The sequence below is a fragment of the Carcharodon carcharias genome, chromosome 26 (genome assembly GCF_017639515.1).
Source record: "Carcharodon carcharias isolate sCarCar2 chromosome 26, sCarCar2.pri, whole genome shotgun sequence".
In the NCBI taxonomy this organism is placed as follows: domain Eukaryota; kingdom Metazoa; phylum Chordata; class Chondrichthyes; order Lamniformes; family Lamnidae; genus Carcharodon; species Carcharodon carcharias.
Window position 1 is genome coordinate 12,968,340 of NC_054492.1, and position 13,854 is coordinate 12,982,193.

Here is a 13,854-nt window from a genome sequence, read left to right on the forward strand (position 1 = left end):
TCTACTCTGGGCATGTCTGAATAGCCCCACCTCCAAGGTGTTTCTTCTTACTCCCCAGCATGAAAACCAGTGTCCCTTTTTGCAATATGTTTATGGCTATTGAAGGACCAACTAGTCCTTAACATTGATGCCTAGGGTTGCCAACCCTCTAGGATTTAATTAGAGTCTCCAGGAATTGAAGATCAATCTCCAGGACACTGCTGTGTGCATTCCTGGAAAAAAATCATAAGAGGTATTCAAAAAAAGATTCTTCAAATCATTTTCTTTACCAGATATAAGAATTTGGGAAAACGACTGTTTGGCTGACAATCATCATCCAATTGGGTAATGAGTCTTTTTGCTTTCCAAATGTCATAGGAAGGCAGTGTGTCACAAGGATGGATGTATTGGCCAGGACTAACGGTTGGAGGCAAGTTATGTGATGAAACCTCCGGAATAAATTTAATCATAGTTGGCAACCCTACTGATGCTTTAAAATACAACTCCCACAATCCAGTGACAGAATCATAGATTCATGAGGAAAATGGGCTTGAAATGGGATACCAGAAGACCTTGATCTCCACACAAGTTTCACGTTGAATTTGGGAGAGTTAATAGTCTGCGGTCAGTAGTATGGTCTGTGACCCCTGGAAGATACCGCCCCTCCAAGCTAAGTGAGCTGAGACCCTTGGAAAAGTCACGGCTGACTACACAGTAAAATTGAACAGTATTGCTGCATTTCCCCATGAATATAGAGATGGGGCCTACTACTATTTTTTGTGTAAAACAAAAACAGAATTACCTGGAAAAACTCAGCAGGTCTGGCAGCATCGGCGGAGAAGAAAAGAGTTGACGTTTCGAGTCCTCATGACCCTTCGACAGAACTTGAGTTCGAGTCCAGGAAAGAGCTGAAATATAAGCTGGTTTAAGGTGTGTGTGTGGGGGGCGGAGAGATAGAGAGACAGAGAGGTGGAGGGGGTTGGTGTGGTTGTAGGGACAAACAAGCAGTGATAGAAGCAGATCATCAAAAGATGTCAACGACAATAGTACAATAGAACACATAGGTGTTAAAGTTAAAGTTGGTGATATTATCTAAGCGAATGTGCTAATTAAGAATGGATGGTAGGGCACTCAAGGTATAGCTCTAGTGGGTTTTTTTTTAATAATGGAAATAGGTGGGAAAAGGAAAATCTTGAGAATTTATTGGAAAAAAAAGAAGAAGGGGGAAACAGAAAGGGGGTGGGGATGGGGGAGGGAGCTCATGACCTAAAGTTGTTGAATTCAATATTCAGTCCGGAAGGCTGTAAAGTCCCTAGTCGGAAGATGAGGTGTTGTTCCTCCAGTTTGCGTTGGGCTTCACTGGAACAATGCAGCAAGCCAAGGACAGACATGTGGGCAAGAGAGCAGGGTGGAGTGTTAAAATGGCAAGCGACAGGGAGGTTTGGGTCATTCTTGCGGACAGACCGCAGGTGTTCTGCAAAGCGGTCGCCCAGCTTACGTTTGGTCTCTCCAATGTAGAGGAGACCACATTGGGAGCAACGAATGCAGTAGACTAAGTTGGGGGAAATGCAAGTGAAATGCTGCTTCACTTGAAAGGAGTGTTTGGGTCCTTGGACGGTGAGGAGAGAGGAAGTGAAGGGGCAGGTGTTGCATCTTTTGCGTGGGCATGGGGTTGTGCCATAGGAGGGGGTTGAGGAGTAGGGGGTGATGGAGGAGTGGAACAGGGTGTCCCGGAGGGAGCGATCCCTACGGAATGCCGATAAGGGGGGTGAAGGGAAGATGTGTTTGGTGGTGGCATCATGCTGGAGTTGGCGGAAATGGCGGAGGATGATCCTTTGAATGCGGAGGCTGGTGGGGTGATAAGTGAGGACAAGGGGGACCCTATCATGTTTCTGGGAGGGAGGAGAAGGAGTGAGGGCGGATGCGCGGGAGATGGGCCGGACACGGTTGAGGGCCCTGTCAACGACCGTGGGTGGAAAACCTCGGTTAAGGAAGAAGGAGGACATGTCAGAGGAACTGTTTTTGAATGTAGCATCATCGGAACAGATGCGACAGAGGCGAAGGAACTGAGAGAATGGGATGGAGTCCTTACAGGAAGTGGGGTGTGAGGAGCTGTAGTCGAGATAGCTGTGGGAGTCGGTGGGTTTGCAATGGATATTGGTGGACAGTCTATCACCAGAGATTGAGACAGAGAGGTCAAGGAAGGGAAGGGAAGTGTCAGAGATGGACCACGTGAAAATGATGGAGGGGTGGAGATTGGAAGCAAAATTAATAAATTTTTCCAAGTCCTGACGAGAGCATGAAGCGGCACCGAAATAATCATCGATGTACCGGAAGAATCCAGAGGGAGGGGTCCAGGTGGAGGGAGAATATTGGAGATGGGTAAAAGGATCCGTTGAACTGGGAGAGGACTCCTGCCCAAAGAAGTGAGCCCGGAGACGAAGACGGCGGAAGAAGAGTTCAGTATCATGCCGAGCCCGAAATTCATTGAGGTGAGGGCGTAAGGGTATGAAACTAAGTCCTTTGCTGAGCACTGAACGTTCAGCATCGGAGAGGGGAAGGTCAGGGGGTATAGTGAATACACGGCTGGGGTTGGGACTGGAAGAAAGGGTGGGGACGGAGGGACAGGCAGGGGTGGAGGGTCCTAGATGGGTGTTGGTGTCGATGAGTTGTTGGAGTTGTTGATGCCACCACCAAACACATCTTCCCTTCACCCCCCTTATCGGCATTCCGTAGGGATCGCTCCCTCCGGGTCACCCTGGTCCACTCCTCCATCACCCCCTACTCCTCAACCCCCTCCTATGGCACAACCCCATGCCCACGCAAAAGATGCAACACCTGCCCCTTCACTTCCTCTCTCCTCACCGTCCAAGGACCCAAACACTCCTTTCAAGTGAAGCAGCATTTCACTTGCATTTCCCCCAACTTAGTCTACTGCATTCGTTGCTCCCAATGTGGTCTCCTCTACATTGGAGAGACCAAACGTAAGCTGGGCGACCGCTTTGCAGAACACCTGCGGTCTGTCCGCAAGAATGACCCAAACCTCCCTGTCGCTTGCCATTTTAACACTCCACCCTGCTCTCTTGCCCACATGTCTGTCCTTGGCTTGCTGCATTGTTCCAGTGAAGCCCAACGCAAACTGGAGGAACAACACCTCATCTTCCGACTAGGGACTTTACAGCCTTCCGGACTGAATATTGAATTCAACAACTTTAGGTCATGAGCTCCCTCCCCCATCCCCACCCCCTTTCTGTTTCCCCCTTCCTTTTTTTTCCAATAAATTAAAAAGATTTTCCTTTTCCCACCTATTTCCATTATTAAAAAAAACCCACTAGAGCTATACCTTGAGTGCCCTACCATCCATTCTTAATTAGCACATTCGCTTAGATAATATCACCAACTTTAACTTTAACACCTATGTGTTCTATTGTACTATTGTCGTTGACATCTTTTGATGATCTGCTTCTATCGCTGCTTGTTTGTCCCTACAACCACACCAACCCCCTCCACCTCTCTGTCTCTCTATCTCTCCGCCCCCCCACACACACCTTAAACCAGCTTATATTTCAGCTCTTTCCTGGACTCGAACTCAAGTTCTGTCGAAGGGTCATGAGGACTCGAAACGTCAACTCTTTTCTTCTCCGCCGATGCTGCCAGACCTGCTGAGTTTTTCCAGGTAATTCTGTTTTTGTTTTGGATTTCCAACATCCGCAGTTTTTTTGTTTTTATCACTATTTTTTGTGTGTCTTTCGTGTAATTGTATAATTAGTTTCTGAGGAGAAATGGGAATTTCATCTACCAGAGCAACTGGCTGAGGTCATATTTGATCACGGGCTTGTTGGCTCCACAACTGCTTTGTTTGATGATGCAGATGAGGCCTGTGCTAGATATAGAGCCTTGAAGAATTGGGCAAACCCCATCGACAAAGGCAGGAGCAATTAGTTGCAGGTGTGCTTGACTCAGCCAAGACCACAAGTTGGTTCTTGGTTTTCCTGTGTTTATTCCAGTCTCTTCATGGCTTTTGGGTTCATGTCTCAAATGATATTAAGGTAGCTCCTGTTTGTTATTAACTTCCTGCTGCTGAATGAAATGTGAATCATACAGGTGTTTGTGGTAAAAGCACCGATAATCGCCCAGCATGACAATGATGTTAAGACTGAATTGAACAGAGTTGAAAATCTAGTTTTTCTGCGGTAATATAAGATGCCATTTTTGCTGCAAAATACAGAAAATGTAAAAAAAAACAATCGATTTTGCTTGATTTTTAAAGAAAATCTTCCTCAGTGTGAAGTCTTTTTTCGTAACATTAGGAGTTAGGGTTCAGAAGAACGAAAGGGAGATTAATTGTGTAGAATGTTTTTTTCAATAAACAATTGTCACCTAGATGTGATTGTTGTTGATATTAACGGACTAATGTTTAACCCTCTCATATGAAAACGTTTTATATGGAATTACATGGATTTTACAAGACTTATACAGCCATCCAACTGGTCTGCGTCAGTGTTTAAGCTTTGCCGGAGCCACAGCTGCCCTATTAGCATTTTCTTTTGTTCCTTTCTCCTTTATGTGCTTTTTGGGTTTCCCCTTAAATATTCGATAGTTTGTGTATTTTAAAGTGGTTTCGACCTTTGCTAAGGGAACAGGCAAATGTGAGCCAGTGTAGTTACCTGCACATTTCTTGCAGAATCAGCGAAGTGCATAAATTTGAGAGCACAAGTGCGCATCCAACTCATTAAATGCTCCTACCATCTGTTGAAGCAGTTTGTATATTTGTATGCCTGGTTTTCTGTGATGATTGGACAAATTTTTTTTCTTAAGCAGTACATGCAACTCCTGATTAAAACCCGAGGTGAAAGGCCTTGGAAAGTTACCTGCTGTGTTACATTCTTACGCGGTTGTACACAGCTCCATCTCCTCAAACCTCACAAAGTGCTGTGAGGGGCACATTATTTCATTCACTCTCCCCAAGGAACCAGCCACTCAGCGTTTGACATGGTTGTGAGGCACTACCTCAGTCAGCAGTTCAGCCTTGTGCCCAAGCTGTCTGAGTAGTGGCAGGTTCACTGCCAAACTGTGTGACAAGTCATTTTCTTGTTTCGACAGCTGGGTCACTGCAGTGAGCAGTGCGGTGGCACAGAAAAGGGTTTTCACTAATTAGTCACCAAAACTACATAGATTACAAAAGTAGGGAGGTGATGTTGGAGTTGTATAGAACCTTGGTGAGGCCACAGCTGGAGTACTGTGTGCAGTTCTGGTCGCCACATTATAGGAAGGATGTGATTGCACTGGAGGGGGTGCAGAGGAGATTCACCAGGATGTTGTCTGGAATGAAACATTTAATTTATGAAGAGAGGTTGGATAGACTTGGGTTGTTTCCGTTGGAACAGAGGAGACTGAGTGGTGACCTGATCGAGGTGTACAAGATTATGAGGGGCATGGACAGGGTGGATAGGGAGCAGTTGTTCCCCTTAGTTGAAGGGTCAGTCACAAGGGGGCATAAGTTCAAGGTGAGGGGCAAGAGGTTTAGGGGGGATGTGAGGAAAAACATTTTTACCCAGAGGGTGGTGACGGTCTGGAATGTGCTGCCTGGGAGGGTGGTGGAGGCGGGTTGCCTCACATCCTTTAAAAAGTACCTGGATGAGCACTTGGCACGTCATAACATTCAAGGTTATGGGCCAAGTGCTGGTAAATGGGATTAGGTAGGCAGGTCAGGTGTTTCTCACGTGTTGATGCAGACTCGATGGGCCGAAGGGCCTCTTCTGCACTGTGTGATTCTGTGAAGACCAGGACCTTTTAGAAGAATCGTTCACAAACTTGACAAACTAGCTGAAAACTCTATTGATGCAACACAGCTGCTAGCGCTTACATAAATTATGTCGGATGTGAGAATTTAATGACTGGTTCCCAAGGTTTATGTAACTGAGAGGGCAGATGGACATTTAGAGCATCACCTTAGTACTGCGCTGGAATGGTAAGTTTAAACAAAGTTTTCATAATCCAATTAAGGCCCGTCCAGCGTGGCATCTGCAGGAAAGTGCTATGCACTCCCTGTGCAGGTGGGGGGAGGGGATCCCAGAATCGAGAGTGTGCTGTTTCGCGCATGCGCACGAGAAAGCGCACTCACCTCCCTGAGGCTAAGTGCTGCTTGTGTAAATATACAAATTGATCTTTGAGTCACAGAACCAACTCAATGAAGGGCCAGCTGTGCTTAATAGAGTGGAGGGCAGCGCCTGAGTTGAAAGGAAATGATTTAAAATTGGAGTAAGTTGGGTCAAGACATTGGGTTGGTGACTTCCTTGCCCCGTTTTAACGTACCCCCAACCAGCTTCCCCCAGGTGGAGGGGGACAAGTTAAATTCTTCCACAATCTCATCAGATGTGAGGAACTTACTGACCAAGTTCCCACGATTTGTGTAGCTGAGAGCATAGATGTGTAGCCAGGATGGCACCGGAATCATAAATTTAAACAACCTGAATGTAAATATAAATGACATGACAAAATTAGTATATCCATTTAATATTTTTACTCACTTGGTTTTGTTGCATGGATGTTAATGGCTCCTGTGTATGATAATAAATTTCAGCAAAAATAAAAATGTTCAACTCTTACCCCCAATAAATAGCCTCTGTGAGCGACCATTTCAATGTATTATACTCAGACTTAGCTTTCCGAACCTATTGAGGCATGAGGCAGATACAGCACACGCTTATGTCTATTTCTGTATTTCATTTTTCCGAGAACAGGCCACCAGACTGTCCCCAGAGACTATAGCTTGAGAGGCTCCATTCCACATCAAGTATGTCTGACCAGGAGACTCACCCACTCTTACCACCTGCCAGTTGGAGTCATACCGAGCACAAAGGAAGATGGTTGTGGTTGTTGGAGGTCAATCATCTCAGTTCCAGGACATCACTGTAGGAATTCCTCAGGATAGTGTCCAAGGCCCAACCACCTTTAGCTGTTTCATCAATGACCTTCCCTCCATCATAAGATCAGAAGTGGGGATGTTCGCTGATGATTGCACAATGTTCAGCACCACTCGCGACTCCTCAGATACTGAAGCAGTCCATGTCCATATGCAGCAAGACCTGGACAACATTCAGGCTTGGGCTTATAAGTGGCAAGTAACATTTGCGCTACATAAGTGCCAGGCAATGACTATCTCCAACAACAGAGAATCCACCCATCTCCCCTTGACATTCAGTGACATTACCATTGCTGAATCCCCCACTATCAACATCCTGGGGTGGGGGGATGGCTACCATTGACCAGAAACTGAACTGGACTAGCCTTATAACTATTGTGGCTACAAGAGCAGGTCAGAGGCTAGGAATTCTGCAACGAGTAACTCACCTCCTGACTCCCCAAAGCCTGCCCACCATCTACAAGGCACAAGCCAGAACTATGATGGAATACTCCCCACTTGCCTGGATGAGTGCAGCTCCAACAACACTCAAGAAGCTCACAACTATCCAGGACAAGGCAACCCACTTGATTGGCACCCTATCCGCTTCCTTCACCATAAACTGCCTCTACCACGAACGCACAGTGACAGCAGTGTGTACCATCTACAAGATGCATTGCAGCAACTCACCAAGGCTCCTTTGACAATACCTTCCAAACCAGTGACATCTACCAACTAGAAGGACAAGGGCAGCAGATGCAAGGGAACACCATCAACAGCAGTTCTCCACCAAGCCACACACCATCGGAAATTGGAAATATATCGCAATTCCTTCACTGTCGCTGGGTCAAAATCCTGGAACTCCCTCCCTAACACCACAGGGACTGCAGCGGTTCAAGAATGCAGCTCACCACCACCTTCTCAAGGGCAATTAGGGATGGGCAATAAATGCTGGTCTAACCATTGACACCCAGATCCCGGTAAAGAATTTTTAAAAAGGTGGCTGTGTTATGAATGCACTTTCTCTGGCCATCAAGTCTTGGAGTGGGAGTCAAACCCAAAGCTTCTGGCTTAGAAGCAGGGACACTACCCACTGCACCACAGGAGCTCCAGTGTGCTCTGCACCTGTGTAAGAACTACTTGGGATCATTGCCCAAATATTAACTGTGGCTCAGTAGATACTCTTACTTCTGAGTCACAAGGTTTTGGGTTCAAGTCCCCACTCTAGAGCTTGAGCATAAAAATCAAGGCTGACATTCCAGAGCAGTGCTGGAGAAGCTGTTGTCTTTCAGATGAGGCATTAAACTGAGGTTGCCACCTGTCTGCTCAAGCGGATGTCAAAGATCCCATGGCACTATTTTAAAGAGCAGCAGGGGACTTACCCTGGTGTCCTGGCCAATATTTATCCCTCAATCAAGATCACAAAAACAGATTATCTTGACATTATCACATTGCTGTTTGGGGGAGTTTGCTGTGTGTAAATTAGCTTTTTTTTAAAATTCATTGGATGTGGGCATCATTGGCTAGGCCAGCATTTATTGCCCGTCCCTAATTGCATTAGGCATTTCGGAGTCAACCACATTTCTGTGGGTCTGGAGTCACGTGTAGGCCAGACCAGGTAAGGAGGGCGAGATTTCCTTCCTTAAAGGGCATTAGTGAACCAGATGGGTTTTTACTACAATTGGCAATCAACTTAAACTTTTAATTCTAGATTTAAAAAAAAATTGAACTCAAATTCCATCCACCATCTGCCATGGTGGGATTCAAACCCAGTTCCCCAGGCTAGGGCCCTGCTTTTCTGGGTTACTAACCCAGTCACAATACCACTACACCATCACCTCCCCACTTCTGGTGATGGTTGTCTTACTTCTTACAATGGAACAATGACTACTCTTCAGATAGTACTTCACTGGCTGTAAAGCATTTCGAGACATCCACTGATTGTGAGAGGCACTATATAAATGCAAGCCTTTCTTTCCTTTTACTAGAGAGGGATAACCTTCTACCGGACATTAGTCAAACATGTTTGGGAATATGGGAATGGTATCTGTTATTGTGTTCAGTGGTTGAACCATCCCATCCCAGGGACAGACCAACTGACTCATCAAGCCTGCCGTACGCTCATGGTGGGAACATCACGATTGAACATTTAATCCTCCCACACACGCCACCCATGTCGTGTAATTTACATGGTGAAGAAGTAAGGAGAGAAACTCAGGACCAATAAGGGAAATAAAGATCTGGAAAACTCTGCTCCGATCCCCTCGGGCAATTAAAACCAGTCCAGGAATTCGCATTGTCCATAAATCATCTGCAAAACCACTTACCTCTATCTGATGCGACCTCTGTCCCAGAGAGTATTAGTTTCAGATTTAGTCATTTTAATGTGTCTAATGCATGGAACGAATGATGGTCCCGTCATTTTTCTATTACTCCATTATCGCCTTTCCTTCTGGAAAATGATAGACTCTTTGTTTAAGAGGTGAGGGAAACAGGCCCGAAGTCCTGTCAGAAAAATGCTTTCTCCCTAAACAGAACCAAGAATTGCTATGTAGGTACTGAGAGTGATTTTTAAAAAATTCATTCATGGGATGCAGGCTTCACTAGCTAGGCCAACATTTACTTCCCATCCCTAATTGAGAAGGTGGTGGTCAGCTGCCTTCTTGAACCACTGCAGTCCATGTGTTGTAAATACACCCACGGTGCTGTTAGGAAGTGAGTTCCAGGATTTTGATCCAGCGAAATTGAAGGAATGGCAATATATTTCCAATTCAGGATGGTGAGTGACTTGGAGGGGGACTTCCAGGTAGTGGTGTTCCCATCGATCTGCTGCCCTTGTCCTTCTAGATAGTAGTGGTCGTGGGTTTGGAAGGTGCTGTTGAAGGAGCCTTGGTGAATTCCTGCAGCGCATCTTGTAGATGGTACACATTGCTGCCAGTGTGCATTAGTGGTGGAAGGAGTGAATATTTGTGGATGTGGTGCTAATCAAATGGGCTGCTTTGTCCTGGACAGTGACAAGCTTCTTGAGTGTTGTTGGAGCTGCACTCATCCAGGCAAGTGGAGAGTATTCCACCACACTCCTGACTTGTGCATTGTGGACAGGCTTTGGGGAGTCAGGAGGTGATTACTCGCTGCAGGATTCCTAGCCTCTGACCTGCTCTTGTAGCCACAGTATTTATATGGCTAGTCCAGTTCAGTTTCTGGTCAACGGTAACCCCCAGGATGTTGATAGTGGGGGATTCAGTGATGGTAATGCCATTGAACGTCAAAGGGCAACAGTTAGATTCTGCCTTGTTGGAGATGGTCATTGCCTGGCACTTATGTGGCACGAATGTTACTTGCCACTTGTCAACCAAAACCACCTTCCTTTATGCTCTCACCTCACCTCGGAAGTTCAGCTCTTCTGTCCATATATGAACCAAGACTGTAATGAAGTCAGGAGCTGAGCGACCCTGGCGGAACCCAAACTGGGCATCAGTGAGCAGGCTATTGCTAAGCAAGTGTCACTTGATAGCACTGTTGGTGACCCCTTCCATTACTTCACTGATGATCGAGAGTAGACTGATGGGGCGGTAATTGGCCAGTTTGGATTTGTCCTGCTTTTTGTGTACAGGACATACCTGGGCAATTTTCCACATTGACGGGTAGATGCCAGTGTTGTAACTGTACTGGAGCAGCTTGGCTAGGGGCACAGCAAGCTCTGGAGCACAAGTCTTCAGTACAATTGACGGAATATTGTCAGGGCCCATAGCCTTTGCACTAGCAAGTGCCTTCAGCCATTTCTTGATATCACGAGAACTGAATTGAATTGGCTGAAGACTGGCATCTGTGATGATGGGGACCTCCAAAGGAGGCTAAGATGGATCATCCACTCGGCACTTCTGGCTGAAGATTGTAGCAAATGCGTCAGCCCTGATGTGCTGGGCTCCCCATCTTTGGGGATGGGGATATTTGTGGAGCCTCCTCCTCTAGTGAGTTGTTTAATTGCCCACCACCATTCACGACTGGATGTGGGAAGACTGCAAAGCTTAGATCTGATCTGTTGGTTGTGGGATCGTTTAGCTCTGTCTATCACTTGCTGCTTATACTGTTTGACATTTCTTTTTTAGATATGCCCAGTGCTGCTCCTGGCATGCCCACCTCCACTCTTCATTGAACCAGGGTTGATCCCCTGGCTTGGTGGTAGTGGTAGAGAGGGGGATATGGCAGGCCATGAGGTTATAGATTTTGTTCAAGTACACAATTCTGCCGCTGCCCCACAGCACCTCATGTCCAGTGTTGAGTTACTAGATCTGTTCGAAATCTATCCCATTTAGCACGGTGGTAGTGGAGGGTATCCTCAATGTGAAGAAGGGACTTCATCTCCACAACGACTGTGCGGTGGTCACTCTTGAAAATACTGTCATCTGAGGTCACGTATATTTTTCCCTCTCCACTTTTAGGACTCGGCCCACCCAGAGTACATTCTGTGCCCTTGCCACCCTCCTCAACATGGAGGAGCACTGGTACATGGTAATCAGCAAGAGGTTCCCTTGCCTATGTTTGACTTGATGCCATCAGGCTTCATGGGATCCAGAGTCAATGTTGAGGACTCCCAGGGTAACTCCCTCTCTGTATACCACTGTGCCGCCACCTCTGCTGGGTCTGTTCTTTTGGTGGGACAGGACATATTCAGGGATGGTGGATTCTGGGACATTATCTGTCAGATATGACTATCTGTGAGGATGACTATGTCAGGCTATTGCTTGACTAGTCTGTGGTCCAGCGTTCCTATTTTGGCACTAGCCCCCTGAGTTTGCCGTTGTTGTTTTTTGGGACTTTGCAGCTGATACAACTGAGTGGCTTGCTAGGGCATTTAAGGGTCAACCACATTGCTCTGGGTCTGGGTCTGGAGTCACATATAGGCTAGGTAAGGATAGTAAATTCCCTTCAGGGCTCATTGGTCATCATTAGACTTTTAATTCCAGATTTTTTTATTTGAATTCAAATTCCACCATCTTCCAAGGCAGGATTCAACCCCAGAGCTTTGGATCTCTGGTTTACTAGTCCAGTGATAATCCCACTATGCCATTGCCTCACTTGCTTACAAGCTTGACCTTCTCAAGCACCAAGGCGAGACTAAAACAGAAAAATCCTTTCTCTTCACCCGCTTCTAAATTTACATTGAGAAAGATCTTGTGCTCCAACTGCAGAGCGTTTAAACTCAGCATGATATCCGTGTTGCGGGGTTGGATTAGTACTAACATAGGATAACAGACATCTTTTTGACAGGCAAAGTAATGGCATTTTAGCTTCACATCAGGGAGGTATATTGAGTAGGTAATTAACAAGTTTAATTTTAAAAGCATGTACATCACTTGCTCCACCTAAGGTATCATTGTTGGGCTATACAAACAATCAGGTCTCCACATGTAAGCAGCAGATCACAATGCATCACACTTGGCTTTTTAGCAGCTCCCTCCTTTTAGCCTCTTAGCTGATAATTCAATTAAATCAAAAATTGGTGAAAGAACATTGGTGTCTCAACATCCAATTTAATTGGCAAAATTGAGTGAAGTGACACACACCTTTAATTGCATAATTGACCTGGGGGCTGGAAGGAGGGAAATGCTGTTATAAAGACAAAAAAACTGCGGATGCTGGAAATCCAAAACAAAAACAGAATTACCTGGAAAAACTCAGCAGGTCTGGCAGCATCGGCGGAGAAGAAAAGAGTTGACGTTTTGAGTCCTCAATGCTGTTGTAAGCTAAACAGTGGTAACTTGAAGATGCATTTGAAAAGATTTGACAGTGCAGCTCCAAACCAGCTGGCAAAGACCGATGAGTTAGTGTTATATCCACTTTGGGCTCAGAAGGGATGATCAGTGCTGGGGCCTTAACTATTTCCAGTCTGTGTTAGCGACCTGGATGAAGGGACAGTCAAACTTGCTGACGATTCAAAGATAGATGGGAAACCAAGTTGTGAGGAGGACACAAAGAGCCTCCAAAGGGATATATGTAGGTTAAGTCGGTGGGCAAAAAAATGTACCAGATAGTGTATAATGTGGGAAAATATGAGTTTATCCACTTTGGTAGAAGGAATGGAAAAACAAAATATTATTTAAATAATGTGAGGGAATCAAATTTTTCTGCATTCCTTGTCCGCATGTGTTTTGTAAGTTAACACCTGTGAGGGTGAGCTTTGGTTAACTGGAGATTGTAACATGTAAGGTACGGAATGTACCAAGGGTTGGTACATCTGATCCTGCCTCCAAACAGGGGTGGAACCCTGTCGGGAGATATTAACAGGTCGCACTGATCAGTTCAAGGGGTAGAGTAAATAGCAGCCTGTGGGGAGCAGATGAAGAGGGGGGTCTGCTCCATGCAGCTGAAGTTCTTCCGCTAGCTGTGTGCTACAGGGAGGACTGGGGCTCAGAGGGAAGCCCCAGGAGCCATTTGGTAGCTCGATGCTGCTTAGAGTTTGGGCTCAGGGAAGCCCTGAAACAGTTGATGGTGCTGTGTGTCTGGGAAACTAGGATTAAGCCTGGTGTTTAGATGTTGGAGTGTAGCCAACAACGATAGAGGGGTGTGGGTGTGGCTGTGGTGCGTTCTTGGTAGAAGGTCAGCTCAGCTGGAAAAAAAGACCAAGAAGCCTGGTCCTGGGAGCAAATTCAAGAGAAATCTGGAATAGTGTGCCTTTTGGGTTAAGATTGTACCTGTGGAACTCTGGTAAGAGTAGAGCTGCTGTCGGCTGGAGATCAGACTAGCTCTTTGGAAAAGAGGAGCTGAAATCCCTCAGGAGGAAGGCAGAGTTTTAAGGAATTATGGGAAAGATGCCGGAGAGTACAGTTGAGACCAAGGTCAGATCAGCCATAAGTCAGTTGACTGGCAGAGCAGGTTCGAACGGCATTTCCTGCTCCTATTTCTTATGTTCTTACGCTTGATAAAAAAAGAGCTTAACTATTTTGGAGAGCAACATCTTTAAGAGCGGA

The 13,854-nt window shown here is 46.0% G+C and overlaps 1 protein-coding gene across 1 annotated transcript in view; it reads left to right on the forward strand.

Moving 5' to 3' along the window:
* Positions 1-13,854, forward strand: part of sema4ba (sema domain, immunoglobulin domain (Ig), transmembrane domain (TM) and short cytoplasmic domain, (semaphorin) 4Ba) — a 439,407-nt gene that overhangs the window by 103,412 nt on the left and 322,141 nt on the right. The gene's annotated exons all lie outside the window — the stretch shown is intronic.